This window comes from Oncorhynchus keta, unplaced genomic scaffold (assembly GCF_023373465.1).
Source record: "Oncorhynchus keta strain PuntledgeMale-10-30-2019 unplaced genomic scaffold, Oket_V2 Un_contig_6097_pilon_pilon, whole genome shotgun sequence".
Classification (NCBI taxonomy): Eukaryota; Metazoa; Chordata; class Actinopteri; order Salmoniformes; family Salmonidae; genus Oncorhynchus; species Oncorhynchus keta.
This window is the reverse complement of record NW_026288676.1, coordinates 1-15,626: the sequence shown is the minus strand read 5'-3', so window position 1 is coordinate 15,626 and position 15,626 is coordinate 1. Positions and strand designations below refer to the sequence as shown.

General features: G+C 52.6%; 1 pseudogene; it reads right to left on the bottom strand.

Moving 5' to 3' along the window:
• LOC127925695 (serine/threonine-protein kinase SMG1-like) overlaps window positions 1–15,472 on the bottom strand; it is a 42,760-nt pseudogene extending 27,288 nt beyond the window's left edge.
• Between the last annotated feature and the right edge of the window lie 154 nt (window positions 15,473–15,626).

Genomic DNA, 15,626 nt, shown 5'->3' with positions numbered 1-15,626 from the left:
TTAAGAAAGACATTGATGTTTAGGTACATTGATGTTTATCGTGAGGGACATTGATGTTTATCGTGAGGGACATTGATGTTTAGGGACATTGATGTTTATCGTGAGGGACATTGATGTTTATCGTGAGGGACATTGATGTTTATCGTGAGGGACATTGATGTTTATCGTGAGGGACATTGGTGTTTATCGTGAGGGACATTGATGTTTATCGTGAGGGACATTGATGTTTATCGTGAGGGACATTGATGTTTATCGTGAGGTACATTGATGCTTATCGTGAGGGACATTGATGCTTATCGTGAGGGACATTGATGTTTAGGTACATTTGTGCAACGATTGTGCTTTTATTCACAAATGCGCTTTTGTTAAATCATCACCCGTTTGGTGAAGTAGGCTGTGATTCGATGATAAATTAACAGGCACCGCATTGATTATATGCAACACAGGACAAGCTAGTTACACTAGTAATATCATCAACCACGTGTAGTTAACTAGTGATTATGTGAAGATTGTTTTTTATAAAGTAAGTTTAATGCCAGCTAGCAACTTACCTTGGCTCCTTGCTGCACTCGCGCAACAGGTGGTCAAGCCTGCCACACAGTCTCCTCGTGGAGTGCAATGTAACCGGCCAGAATCAGTGTCCAAAAATACCATTTACCGATTGTTATTAAAACTTGAAATCGTCCCGAATTAATCGGTCGACCTCTAGTGTGTGTGTGTGTGTGTGTGTGTGTGTGTGTGTGTGTGTGTACCTGCGTGCTGGGCCTCTCCTCCCAGAGACAGTGATCCGACTATAGCAGGGTACAGGATGAGGTGTGGTGAGTCCTGGGCAACGCGACACAGCAGACTACAGATACTCTGTCTGATGTAAGCCTCTGGATGGTTCAGACGAGAGAACAGCTGGGGGATGATGCCTGGAGGGGAGAGGGGTTGAATTAGCAGGAGACAGGAGAGAGAACAGCTGGAGGGGGAGAGGGGTTGAATTAGCAGGAGAGAGGAGAGAGAACAGCTGGAGGGGGAGAGGGGTTGAATTAGCAGGAGACAGGAGAGAGAACAGCTGGAGGGGGAGAGGGGTTGAATTAGCAGGAGACAGGAGAGAGAACAGCTGGAGGGGAGAGGGGTTGAATTAGCAGGAGACAGGAGAGAGAACAGCTGGAGGGGAGAGGGGTTGAATTAGCAGGAGACAGGAGAGAGAACAGCTGGAGGGGAGAGGGGTTGAATTAGCAGGAGACAGGAGAGAGAACAGCTGGAGGGGGAGAGGGGTTGAATTAACAGGAGACAGGAGAGAGAACAGCTGGAGGGGAGAGGGGTTGAATTACCAGGAGACAGGAGAGAGAACAGCTGGAGGGGAGAGGGGTTGAATTAGCAGGAGACAGGAGAGGCAGGAAAGGTCTCAACTAACTGGAGATGATCTCTCCATTATGTGTTCTAGGTCTGACACTAGAATGTCAGTTTATTAAATATTCATTCCTTTCTAGAGTCTAACAGGAGCCTTCAGAGAAATATAGAGCTCCCTCTGGGTCTGAGTGTGTTACCCCTCAAGGGGCCAGTGGGGGTCTGTGTGTTACCCCTCCAGGGGCCAGTGGGGGTCAGTGTGTTTTACCTCTCCAGGGGCCAGTGGGGGTCAGTGTGTTTTACCTCTCCAGGGGCCAGTGGGGGTCAGTATGTTTTAGCTCTAGGGGCCAGTGGGGGGTCAGTGTGTTTTACCTCTCCAGGGGCCAGTGGGGTCAGTCCTCCCTAGGGGCCAGTATGTTTTAGCTCTAGGGGCCAGTGGGGGTCAGTGTGTGTTCTCTAGGGGCCAGTGGGGTCAGTGTGTTACCTCTCTAGGGGTCAGTGGGGTCTGTGTGTGTTACCTCTCCAGGGGCCAGTGGGGGTCAGGTGTCAAGTTCAGCCTCTCACCAGCAGCCGGCAACAGTGGGACGATGATATCATCAGTGCTTGCTGTTCTGATTGGTCAGCAGCAGCTTGGGGTCATCCTCAGATGGGAACCTGAGGGAGGAAGAAGAGAGACATGGAGGGATGGAGGAAGAGATGGATGGATGGATGGATGGGAGAGATGCCAAGGCTATAAGAGAAGGCATCTTCCTACAACATCCCAAACTTTCTCAAGTTCTAGATGAATAGAAACAGTCAGTGAATAGCAATACCGAGAAGAAAAACATCTGTGTGTTAACGTTCCCAGACCATTAACTGGCCAGAACTCGGGCCAGTGGGCCAGAACTCGTAGGGCTCCCAGTGAACTGTAGGGCTCCCAGACACATTCCCAGACACATTAACTGGCCAGAACTCGTAGGGCTCCCATGGTCTCTAGGGCTCCCAGACAGATTAACAGAACTGGGGGCTCCCAGACAGATTAACTAGACCTCTAGGGCTCCCAGACAGATTAACTGGCCAGAACTCCCAGTTAACTGGCCAGAACTCGGGGCTCCCAGACAGATTAACTGGTGAACTGTGGGCTTTAACCTCTCCCAGGGGGCGGTTAACTGGGGGTTGGGCTCCCAGACAGATTAACGAGAACCCAGGGGCTCCCAGCTCTGGGGCTCCCAGACAGATTAACTGGACAGAACTCAGCCCCAGACAGATTAACCAGAACTCAGCTCCCAGGCGTGCTTCACCAGCAGAACCGTAGGGCTCCCAGACAGATTAACTAGCGAACTCGCTCCCAGACAGATGAACTAGATGATAGAAAGATTAACTAGACAGAACTCGTTAGACAGATTAACTGACAGAACTTGGGCTGACAGATTAACTGATTGGTCAGACAGGCAGAACTTGGGCTCCCAGACAGATTAATTAGACAGAACTCGTAGGGCTCCCAGACAGATTAACGATGGGAACAGATTAACTGACAGAACTCGGGGGCTCCCAGGATTAACTAGAAGAACTCGTAGGGCTCCCAGACAGATTAACATGGAGGGATGGAGGAAGACAGATGGATGGATGGATGGATGGGGCTCCCAGACAGATTAACTAGCAGAACTCGGAAGACAGGGACAAGGCTATACAGATTAACTGGCATCTTCCTTAACAACATCCCAGAACTTTCTCAGAGTTAACTAGATGAAGACAGATTAACTGAAACAGGGCTCCCAGACAGATTAACTGGCCAGAACTAGGGCTCCCAGACAGATTAACTAGACAGAACTCGTAGGGCTCCCAGAAAAACTGGATCAATTAACTACTTTCCCAGACATTCATCTTCCCAGACAGATTAACTGACAGAACTCGTAGGGCTCCCAGACAGATTAACTGGCCAGAACTCGTAGGGCTCCCAGACAGATTAACTGGCCAGAACTCGTAGGGCTCCCAGACAGATTAACTGGTCAGAACTCGTAGGGCTCCCAGACAGATTAACTGTCCAGAACCAGGGCTCCCAGACAGATTAACTGGCCAGAACTCGTAGGGCTCCCAGACAGATTAACTGGACAGAACTCGTAGGGCTCCCAGACAGATTAACTGGACAGAACTCGTAGGGCTCCCAGACAGATTAACTAGACAGAACTCGTAGGGCTCCCAGACAGATTAACTAGACAGAACTCGTAGGGCTCCCAGACAGATTAACTAGACAGAACTCGTAGGGCTCCCAGACAGATTAACTAGACAGAACTCGTAGGGCTCCCAGACAGATTAACTGGCCAGAACTCGTAGGGCTCCCAGACAGATTAACTAGACAGAACTCGTAGGGCTCCCAGACAGATTAACTAGACAGAACTCGTAGGGCTCCCAGACAGATTAACTAGACAGAACTCGTAGGGCTCCCAGACAGATTAACTGGCCAGAACTCGTAGGGCTCCCAGACAGATTAACTAGACAGAACTCGTAGGGCTCCCAGACAGATTAACTGGCCAGAACTCGTAGGGCTCCCAGACAGATTAACTGGCCAGAACTCGTAGGGCTCCCAGACAGATTAACTGGACAGAACTCGTAGGGCTCCCAGACAGATTAACTGGCCAGAACAGGGCTCCCAGACAGATTAACTGGCCAGAACTCGTAGGGCTCCCAGACAGATTAACTGGAACAGAACTGGTCAGAACTAGGGCTCCCAGACAGATTAACTAGACAGAACTCGTAGGGCTCCCAGACAGATTAACTGGCCAGAACTCGTAGGGCTCCCAGACAGATTAACTGGCCAGAACTCGTAGGGCTCCCAGACACATTAACTGACAGAACTCGTAGGGCTCCCAGACAGATTAACTGGACAGAACTCGTAGGGCTCCCAGACAGATTAACTGGAGAACTCGTAGGGCTCCCAGACACATTAACTGGACAGAACTCGTAGGGCTCCAAGACAGATTAACTGGACAGAACTCGTAGGGCTCCCAGACAGATTAACTGGACAGAACTCGTAGGGCTCCCAGACACATTAACTGGACAGAACTCGTAGGGCTCCCAGACAGATTAACTAGACAGAACTCGTAGGGCTCCCAGACACATTAACTGGACAGAACTCGTAGGGCTCCCAGACAGATTAACTGGACAGAACTCGTAGGGCTCCCAGACAGATTAACTGTCCAGAACTCGTAGGGCTCCCAGACAGATTAACTGGTCAGAACTCGTAGGGCTCCCAGACAGATTAACTGGTCAGAACTCGTAGGGCTCCCAGACAGATTAACTAGACAGAACTCGTAGGGCTCCCAGACAGATTAACTAGACAGAACTCGTAGGGCTCCCAGACAGATTAACTAGACAGAACTCGTAGGGCTCCCAGACAGATTAACTGGCAAGTCAGTCCCAGTCCCCCTGCCAGTCCCAGTCCCCCTGCCAGTCCCAGTCCCCCCCTGCCAGTCCCAGTCCCCCTGCCAGTCCCAGTCCCCCTGCCAGTCCCAGATACGCCCTGCCAGTCCCAGTACGCCCTGCCAGTCCCCCCCTGCCAGTCCCAGTACGCCCTCCCAGTCCCCTGCCAGTCCCCTGCCAGTCCCAGTCCCCCCTGCCAGTCCCAGTCCCCCCTGCCAGTCCCAGTCCGCCCTGCCAGTACCCCTGCCAGTCCCAGTACGCCCTGCCAGTACCCCAGCCAGTCCCAGACAGATTAACGCCCTGCCAGTACCCCTGGACAGTCCCAGTCCCCCTGACAGAGAACTGGAGTTCCACCCACCTGTCCAGCGTTGAGTTTGAGGAAGGTGAAGTAGGCACCCAGACAGGAGACCCTGTAGAGACTGAAGATCCTGTCCACCACCCCTCCTCCAGACACGGATTAGACCCTCCATCACTCCCACTACCCCCACCTCTGGGCTCCTCCACCTCCCCCTGCTCCTCCAGCCAGGGACAGGCAGACAGCAGCTGTCTCCAGATCACATCCACTCATGTCATCCTCCTCCTCATCCTCCTCGTGCTGCAGGGCCATGTCCTCATCCTGGAGGGAGAGAGGGGAACTGGGGCTCCCAGAGAGAGAGTAGGGGGTGGGGAGAGAGAGAGAGAGGGGAGGTGGGGGAGAGAGAGAGGAGGTGGGGAGAGAGAGAGAGAGAGGAGGTGGGGAGAGAGAGAGAGAGAGGGCTCCCAGGTGGGGAGAGAGAGAGAGAGACAGATTAGGAGAACTCGTGGGGAGAGAGAGAGAGGGGTGGTCAGAGAGAGGGGTGGGGAGAGAGAGAGAGGGGCTGGGGGAGAGAGAGAGAGAGAGGGGTGGGGGAGAGAGAGAGAGGGGCTGGGGAGAGAGAGAGAGGGGGTGGGAGAGAGATTAACTGGACAGAACTCGTGGGCTCCCAGACAGATTAACTGGACAGAACTCGTGGGCTCCCAGAGAGAGAGAGGGACAGAACTCGTGGGGCTCAAGACAGAGAACTGGAGGGGGCTCCCAGGGGAGAGAGGGGGGGAGAGAGAGTTAACTGGACAGCAGGCAGACGGTGAATCCCAAACCCAGACCTGGACAAGAGCTCCCAGACAGGCAAATTGGGAGTTCTCTTGGAACTCTTTTATGTAGTTCCATGTAGACTCAGTTCTAAACTTCTATCCGGATGAACTACGATCTGTTCAGAACACAGAACGGGAGAAAGATTAACTAGCACCATGGCAACGACAGTCATGGTGACATACTAAAACAATAGTTACCCTGCCATTCATTCCTCATGAGCACACACACACACACACCTGTATTCCAGCAGGTCGACACATGGCCTGACCCAGGATGCTGAAGATGTTCTGCCAGTCCCTGTCCTCCTCACTGGTGCATTCTGGGCCAGAACCCCCTGCGATCTCCCCTCCAGTACCCCTCTCCCAGGGAGCAAGGGCACACCTTCACCTTGACTGGGGGGATGGAGGGAGGAGATGAGAGAGAGATGGGAGGAGTAAGGAACCCTGGACCCCTCCACCTCCCCCTGCTCCTCCAGCCAGGGACAGGAGAGCTGTCTCAGAAAGGAGAGGAGAGATGGGAGGAGAGAGAGGAGAAAGGAGAGAGAGATGGGAGGAGAGAGAGGAGAAAGGAGAGAGAGATGGGAGGAGAGAGAGGAGAAAGGAGAGGGAGATGGGAGGAGTAAGGAACCGACGGACGTGGGGGAGGAGAGGTGAAAGGAGAGAGAGATGGGAGGAGAGAGAGGAGAAAGGAGAGAGAGATGGGAGGAGAGAGAGGAGAAAGGAGAGGGAGATGGGAGGAGTGAAGGAACCGACCTGACGCCGCAGGGGAGTTCTCTTGGAACTCTTTTTATGTAGTTCCATGTAAAGGAGAGGGAGATGGGAGGAGAGAGAGGAGAGGAGACTGGTGACATACTAAAACAATAGTTACTAATTCAGAGCAGAAAGGAGAGGGAGATTCTGGGAGAGGGAGATCTCCTTCTTCTCTCCGGGAAGGGCAACCTTCACGGACTGGGGGAGGAGAGGTGAAAGGAGAGGAGATGGGAGGAGAGAGAGGAGAAAGGAGAGAGAGATGGGAGGAGAGAGAGGAGAGAAAGGAGAGGGAGATGGGAGGAGGAAGGAACCGACGGACGTAGGGGAGGAGAGGTGAAAGGAGAGGGAGATGGGAGGAGAGAGAGGAGAAAGGAGAGAGAGATGGGAGGAGAGAGAGGAGAAAGGAGAGAGAGGGAGGAGAGAGAGAGAGAGGAGAAAGGAGGGAGATGGGAGGAGTAAGGAACCGACGGACGTAGGGGAGGAGAGGTGAAAGGAGAGGAGATGGGAGGAGAGAGAGGAGAAAGAGAAAGAGAGATGGGAGGAGAGAGAGGAGAAAGGAGAGGGAGATGGGAGGAGTAAGGAACCGACGGACGTAGGGGAGGAGAGGTGAAAGGAGAGGGAGATGGGAGGAGAGAGAGGAGAAAGGAGAGAGATGGGAGGAGAGAGAGGAGAAAGGAGAGGGAGATGGGAGGAGTAAGGAACCGACGGACGTAGGGGAGGAGAGGTGAAAGGAGAGGGAGATGGGAGGAGAGAGAGGAGAAAGGAGAGAGAGATGGGAGGAGAGAGATGGGGAGGGGAAGGAGAGGGAGATGGGAGGAGTAAGGAACCGACGGACGTAGGGGAGGAGAGGTGAAAGGAGAGGGAGATGGGAGGAGAGAGAGGAGAAAGGAGAGAGAGATGGGAGGAGAGAGAGGAGAAAGGAGAGGGAGATGGGAGGAGTAAGGAACCGACGGAGATAGGGGAGAAAGGAAGATGAGAGGAGATGGGAGGAGAGAGGGAGATGGGAGGAGAGAGAGGAGAAAGGAGAGAGAGATGGGAGGAGTAAGGAACCGACGGACGTAGGGGAGGAGAGGTGAAAGGAGAGGGAGATGGGAGGAGAGAGAGGAGAAAGGAGAGGGAGATGGGAGGAGAGAGAGGAGAAAGGAGAGGGAGATGGGAGGAGAGAGAGGAGAAAGGAGAGGGAGATGGGAGGAGAGAGAGGAGAAAGGAGAGGGAGATGGGAGGAGAGAGAGGAGAAAGGAGAGGGGAGGAGAGAGGAGAAACATTGCATAAGAATTTTTTAAATAATGTTAATCAGCAACGGCTTCTACCACAGAACGCACCACGTCATGTTATCAGCTTCTACCACAGAACGCACCACGTCTATATTCATGTTATCAGCTTCTACCACAGAACGCACCACGTCATGTTATCAGCTTCTACCACAGAACGCACCACGTCTATATTCATGTTATCAGCTTCTACCACAGAACGCACCACGTCTATATTCATGTGTGTTTCACGATAACCTGCTGCGTGACAACAACTGTCAGAATATGTACCTGGCGTTGTCGACCACCTTCCGTCCCCAACGATAGGCCCAGCTGGCGAGAGCCGCCCAGGACTTGGCCACCTCCGGAGCCTGACTGGTGGACAACTGGTAGAGCTGCCCCAGGACCAAGTCTGGTTCTCCTACCCCCACACTCACTATGGAGGCAGAGAGAGAGAGGGGTTAGGGTGTAGGGGTTAGGGTACAGACTGGTAGACCTGCCCCAGGACCAAGTCTGGTTCTCCTACCCCCACACTCACTATGGAGGCAGAGAGAGAGAGGGGTTAGGGTGTAGGGGTTAGGGTACAGACTGGTAGACCTGCCCCAGGACCAAGTCTGGTTCTCCTACCCCCACACTCACTATGGAGGCAGAGAGAGAGAGGGGTTAGGGTGTAGGGGTTAGGGTACAGACTGGTAGAGCTGCCCCAGGACCAAGTCTGGTTCTCCTACCCCCACACTCACTATGGAGGCAGAGAGAGAGAGGGTTAGGGTGTAGGGGTTAGGGTACAGACTAGAGCAGACCAAGTACCCCCAGACATGGAGGAAGAGAGGGGTTAGGGTGTAGGGGTTAGGGTACAGACTGGTAGAGCTGCCCCAGGACCAAGTCTGGTTCTCCTACCCCCACACTCACTATGGAGGCAGAGAGAGAGAGGGGTTAGGGTGTAGGGGTTAGGGTATAGACTGGAGGAAGAGAGGGGTTAGGGTGTAGGGGTTAGGGTACAGACTGGTAGAGCTGCCCCAGGACCAAGTCTGGTTCTCCTACACCCACACTCACTATGGAGGCAGAGAGAGAGAGGGGTTAGGGTGTAGGGGTTAGGGTACAGACTGGAGGAAGAGAGGGGTTAGGGTGTAGGGGTTAGGGTACAGACTGGTAGAGCTGCCCCAGGACCAAGTCTGGTTCTCCTACACCCACACTCACTATGGAGGCAGAGAGAGAGAGGGGTTAGGGTACAGACTGGTAGAACTGCCCCAGGACCAAGTCTGGTTCTCCTACACCCACACTCACTATGGAGGCAGAGAGAGAGAGGGGTTAGGGTGTAGGGGTTAGGGTACAGACTGGAGGAAGAGGGGTTAGGGTACAGATTGGAGGAAGAGGGGTTAGGGTACAGATTGGAGGGAGAGGGGTTAGTGTGTACAGACTGGAGGAAGAGAGGGGTTAGGGTGTAGGGGTTAGGATACAGACTGGAGGAAAAGAGGGGTTAGGGTGTAGGGGTTAGGGTACAGACTGGTAGAGTTGCTCCGGATCAAGTCCGGTTTTCCTACACTCACAAGAGGCAAAGAGAGAGGGGTAGGGTGTAGGGTAGACTGGAGGAAGAGGGGTTAGGGTGTAGGGTAGACTGGAGGAAGAGGGGTCAGGGAGGGGGGGTGTCCTACCTGTGGTCTCAGCTGTGATTCGGGGCATGCCCTGGTCCTCTAGGGGTAGCTCCAGCAGGGCTGTGATGTTCCGGCTGATGGGGGGCATGGCGGCGACCCCTGGGGTCATGACCCCTGACCTCTTCACCACCTGTTTGAGCTGAGGGGTCATGTCCTTCCAGTCCGCCAGCAGCCACTTACCTACAGACACAGAGACAGACGGTTGGAACAGAGCATCAGGCATCCATTACCCAGCATGCACAGGGAGACTGGTACCAACCCTGGTACGCCTTGCACCCCCCAATAAGAGCCCCTACGTAGGGAATAGGGGGCCATTTGTGACACAGTGGAACCACTACTTACACAGAGTGAGGACGGAGCGACAGGCGGCTCGCTCACACTTCCCTGAGCGACAGAAAGACAGAGCACAGGAACTCAACATCTCCATGGCTACCAGGGACTGACCTGGAGGGGAGACGGGGAGAGGAGGGGAGAGAGGGGAGAGAGGTGGAGGCATGAGAGAGAGTTGGGGGAGGAATAAAGAGAAAGACGAGTAAAGCCAAAACACACACACACACACACACACACACACACTCACCTGCGGTGCAGAGGACTTTAGCCTTCTCGATCTGTAGTTCAGGACCCCACTTCTCCCCCACAGCACCCGCTAGTGACAGACGCCTGAACGCACAGCTCAACCCCTCCTCCGCCCCCTCCTCCTCCTCGCTGCACTGGCCCAGCAGACGCGTTGCCAGGGCGATGTTCCCCTGTTTCCGGGCGAACTTGACCGCCGTCAGACATAGTTCCATCAGGTGGCCATCCAGCGGAGCAGAGGAGCCTGGGTAATGGAACACAGGAAGAGGGAGAGGGTTAACGTGAGTCACATGACAAAGACACAGCGATGGGGACAACACACACACACCCACACAAATACAGCGAGATATAAAGCACAGCGTTTAAGAGAGCAGAAACAACTCACACAGAGACACACACAGAGACACACACAGGGACACACACAGGGACACACACAGAGACACACAGAGACACACACAGAGACACACACAGGGACACACACAGGACACACACAGAGACACACACAGGGACACACACAGGGACACACACAGAGACACACACAGAGACACACACAGAGACACACACAGACACACACAGGGACACACACAGGGACACACACAGGGACACACACAGGGACACACAGGGACACACACAGAGACACACACAGGGACACACACAGGGACACACACAGGGACACACACAGGGACACACACAGGGACACACACAGACACACACAGGGACACACACAGGGACACACAGAGACACACACAGGACACACACAGGGACACACACAGGGACACACACAGAGACACACACAGAGACACACACAGGAGACACACAGAGACACACACAGGACACACACAGGGACACACACAGGACACACACAGGGACACACACAGGGACACACAGAGACACACACAGGGACACACACAGGGACACACACAGAGACACACACAGGGACACACACAGAGACACACACAGGGACACACACAGGGACACACACAGAGACACACACAGAGACACACAGGGACACACACAGAGACACACACAGACACACACACAGGGACACACACAGGGACACACACAGGGACACACACAGGGACACACACACACACACAGGGACACACACACACACACAGGGACACACACACACACACAGGGACACACACACACAGGGACACACACACACACACAGGGACACACACACACACACAGGGACACACACACACACAGGGACACACACACACACAGGGACACACACACACACAGGGACACACACACACACAGGGACACACACACACACAGGGACACACACACACACAGGGACACACACACACACAGGGACACACACACACACAGGGACACACACACACACAGGGACACACACACACACAGGGACGCGGTCTACCTTTCAGCCTGAGCAGTAGCTGTCTCTGGTAGATGGTGTATCTCAGTGCGTGGAGCCACGGCTGGACGTCCTGCTGTTTACAGGAGCTGAGAGCTTCACTGTACAGAGGAATCAGACAGTCCTGGAGGAGGAGAGGGGTTAGGGGGTAGACACCCCTTCATGTAGACACCCTGGAGAGGAGGAGAGGGTTAGGGGGTAGTATGTAGACACCCCTTCAAATTAGAGGAATCAAACAGTCCTGGAGAGGAGGAGAGGGTTAGGGGGGGTAGTATGTAGACACCCCTTCAAATTAGAGGAATCAAACAGTCCTGGAGAGGAGGAGAGGGTTAGGGGGGTAGACACCCCTTCAAATGAGTGAATTTGGCTATTTCTGCCACACCCGTTGCTGACAGGTGTATAAAACCGATCTCCATAGACAAACATTGGCAGTAGAATGAGAGACTGGTACGCCTTACTGAAGAGCTCCGTGACAACGTCATAGGATGCCACCTTTCCAACAAGTCAGTTGGTCAAACTTCTGCCCTGCTAGAGCTGCCCCCGGTCAACTGAGTGCTGTTATTGTGAAGTGGAAACCTCTAGGAGCAACAACGGCCCAGTCGCGAAGTGGTAGGCCACACAAGCTAACAGAACAGGACCGCAGAGTGCTGAAGCGCGTAGCTCATAAGAATCGTCAGTCCTCTGTTGCAACACTCACCACTGAGTTCCCAACTGCCTTCTGGAAGCAACATCGGCACAAGAACTGTTCGTCGAGAGCTTCATGAAATGGGTTTCCATGGCAGAGCAGCCACATACAAGCCTCAGATCACTGTGCTCAATGTCATAATAATAATGGTCTGGGGCTGTTTTTCACGGTTCAGGCTAGGACCCTTAGTTCTAGTGAAGGGAAATCTTAACGCTACAGCATACAATGACATTCTAGATGATTCTTTGCTTCCAACTTTGTGGTAACAGTTTGGGGAAGGTCCTTTCCTGTTTCAGCATGACAATGCCCCTGTGCACAAAGCCAGGTCCATACAGAAATTGTTTGTCGAGATCGGTGTGGAAGAACTTGACTGGCCTGCACAGAGCCCTGACCTCAACTCCATCGAACACCTCTGGGATGAATTGGAACGCTGACTGTGAGCCAGGCCTAATCGCCCAACATCAGAGCCCAACCTCACTAATGATCTTGTGGCTGAATGGAAGCAAGTCCCCGCAGCAATGTTCCAACATCTAGTGGAAAGCCTTCCCAGAAGAGTGGCAGCAATGTTCCAACATCTAGTGGAAAGCCTTCCCATAGAGTGGGGCATAGCAGCAATGTTCCAACATCTAGTGGAAAGTCTTCCCAGAAGAGTGGGGGCTGTTATAGCAGCAATGTTCCAGTGGAAAAAAGCCTTCCCAGAAGAGTGGAGGCTGTTATAGCAGCAATGTTCCAACATCTAGTGGAAAGCCTTCCCAGAAGAGTGGAGGCTGTTATAGCAGCAATGTTCCAACATCTACTGGAAAGCCTTCCCAGAAGAGTGGAGGCTGTTATAGCAAGTGGAAAGTCTTCCCAGAAGAGTGGGGCTGTTATAGCAGCAATGTTCCAACATCTAGTGGAAAGCCTTCCCAGAAGAGTGGAGGCTGTTATAGCAGCAATGTTCATCTAGTGGGAAAGTCTTCCCAGAAGACCGGGAGGCCGTTATAGCAGCAATGTTCCAACATCTAGTGGAAAGCCTTCCCAGAAGAGTGGAGGCTGTTATAGCAGCAATGTACCATCATCTAGTGGAAAGCCTAGAAGAGTGGAGGCTGTTATAGCAGCAATGTTCCAACATCTAGTGGAAAGCCTTCCCAGAAGAGGAGGCTGTTATAGCAGCAATGTTCCAACATCTAGTGGAAAGCCTTCCCAGAAGAGTTGAAGCTGTTATAGCAGCAATGTTCCAACATCTAGTGGAAAGCCTTCCCAGAAGAGTGGAGGCTGTTATAGCAGCAATGTTCTAACATCTAGTGGAAAGCCTTCCCAGAAGAGTGGAGGTTGTTATAGCAGCAATGTTCCAACATCTAGTGGAAAGCCTTCCAGAAGAGTGGAGGCTGTTATAGCAGCAATGTTCCAACATCTAGTGGAAAGCCTTCCAGAAGAGTGGAGGCTGTTATAGCAGCAATGTTCCAACATCTAGTGGAAAGCCTTCCCAGAAGAGTGGAGGCTGTTATAGTAGCAATGTTCCAACATCTAGTGGAAAGCCTTCCCAGAAGAGTGGGAGGCTGTTATAGCAGCAATGTACCAACATCATCTAGTGGAAAGCCTTCTCTAGCGGAAAGTCTTCCAGAAGAGTGGAGGCTGTTATAGCAGCAATGTTCCAACATCTAGTGGAAAGCCTTTCCCAGAAATGAGTGGAAAGCCTTCCCAGAAGAGGCTGTTATAGCAATGTTCCAACATCTAGTGAAAGCCTTTCCAGCAGAAGTGGAAAGCCTTCCCAGAAGAGAGGCTGTTATAGCAGCAATGTTCCAACATCTAGTGGAAAGCCTTCCCAGAAGAGTGGAGGTTGTTAGCAGAAGAACATCTAGATGAGGCTGTTATAGCAGCAATGTTCCAACATCTAGTGGAAAGCCTTCCAGAAGAGTGGTGGCTGTTATAGCAGCAATGTTCCTAATCTAGTCTAGTGGAAAGCAGCAATGTTCCCAGAAGAGTGGAGGCTGTTATAGCAGCAATGTTCCCAACAGAAGAGTCTGTTATAGCAGCAATGAAAGTGGAAAGCCTTCCCAGAAGACTGGAGGCCAAGATAGCAGCAATGTTCCAGTGGAAAGGGAGTGGGAGGCCAGCAATGTTCCAACATCTTTGGAAGGCTGAGATGTTAGACGATTTTGAATGAGATGTTAGACAGGTGTCCACATACTGTTGGTCATTTAGAGTACGATGAGTGTGTTCTCCAGGGCAGATAGCAGTAGAGCAGCAGTGTAGATCCTGTCCGCTCAGTGTGTTCTCCAGGGCAGAGCAGGTCTGTGGCGAGGGTCTGTGTGTGTGTGTGTGTGTGAGTGTGTGTGTGTGTGTGTACCTCCTGTCCACTCAGTGTGTTCTCCAGGCAGAGCAGCAGTATAGCTGCAGGGTGGCAAGAGGGCAGGCCAGTATAGCAGGGTGTAGAGGGCAGGCCGCCAGAGAGGGTGAGGGTGGAGAGGCGGAGGGGACCCAGAGAGATCCGACCTGCCTGCTTCAGATAACGGACCAGGTACTGTAACACACACACAGAACACGTAAGATATTACCTCTCCTTCCTCCCAGTGTCTTCACTTCCTGTCGCTGATAGAAAAGGAAATGACTGGTATCAGAAACAAGGTGGAAACTCCCACTAAGTCTCCACCAATTACCGAAGTGCTTAGGACAGGTGGGAAGGAGTGAACGAGAGTGTACATAGTCTGTCCCAAATGGTACCCTTATATATGCACTCTTTTGACCAGGGCCCATAGACAGCACAGAACTGTGAACAGAACTCAGCTCAATCTAAATGAGTGCACCTTTTGACCAGGGCCCATAGAGCAGCACAGACAGAACCCGCAGTCTGTCCCAAATGGTTCCCTATATAGTGCACTCCTTTGACCAGGGCCCATAGAGCAGCACAGACAGAACTGGCAGTCAGTCCAACAGAACTCAGCTCAATCTAAATGGAACGTGAAGACATCATGGAAGAGCTCAATGAAATACTGGTGTCTACTCGCTCTCCCATTGGATGACAGAGCCAGAGGTCCCCGCCCATCTCTCACCTCCTCCAATGGGGTTTTGAGAAGGAGACGAGGTAATTGCGATTGAGATCTTCCCAAAGTGTTCCACAATCCAGCAGGTTTTTGTTCCTACCCAGCACTAACACATTAATACAGGATTCAACTAAAAGTGATCTCCAAGATCCAATGAGAGACTCACTCCGAGGTGGGCATGGCCTTCTGTTCCTGCTCGTGATTGGCCGTTGTCATGGCAGCCACTGCGCTCCGCAGCAGCTGCACCTCAATGGCCTTCTGCAGTTCTGAGGGGTCCGGACTCAACACTGCCGGGAGGAGACGCTTCAGGTCTACACACACACACACACACACACACGTTAGAAACAAAGAGACACGTTAGAAAAACATACACCATTAAGACACACACCTCTAAGGAGAATAGACTCAAAACTGAAGGGGGCAGTCTCAGACACCCTCCTAACTAGTTTATTCTTGGAGCAGGTG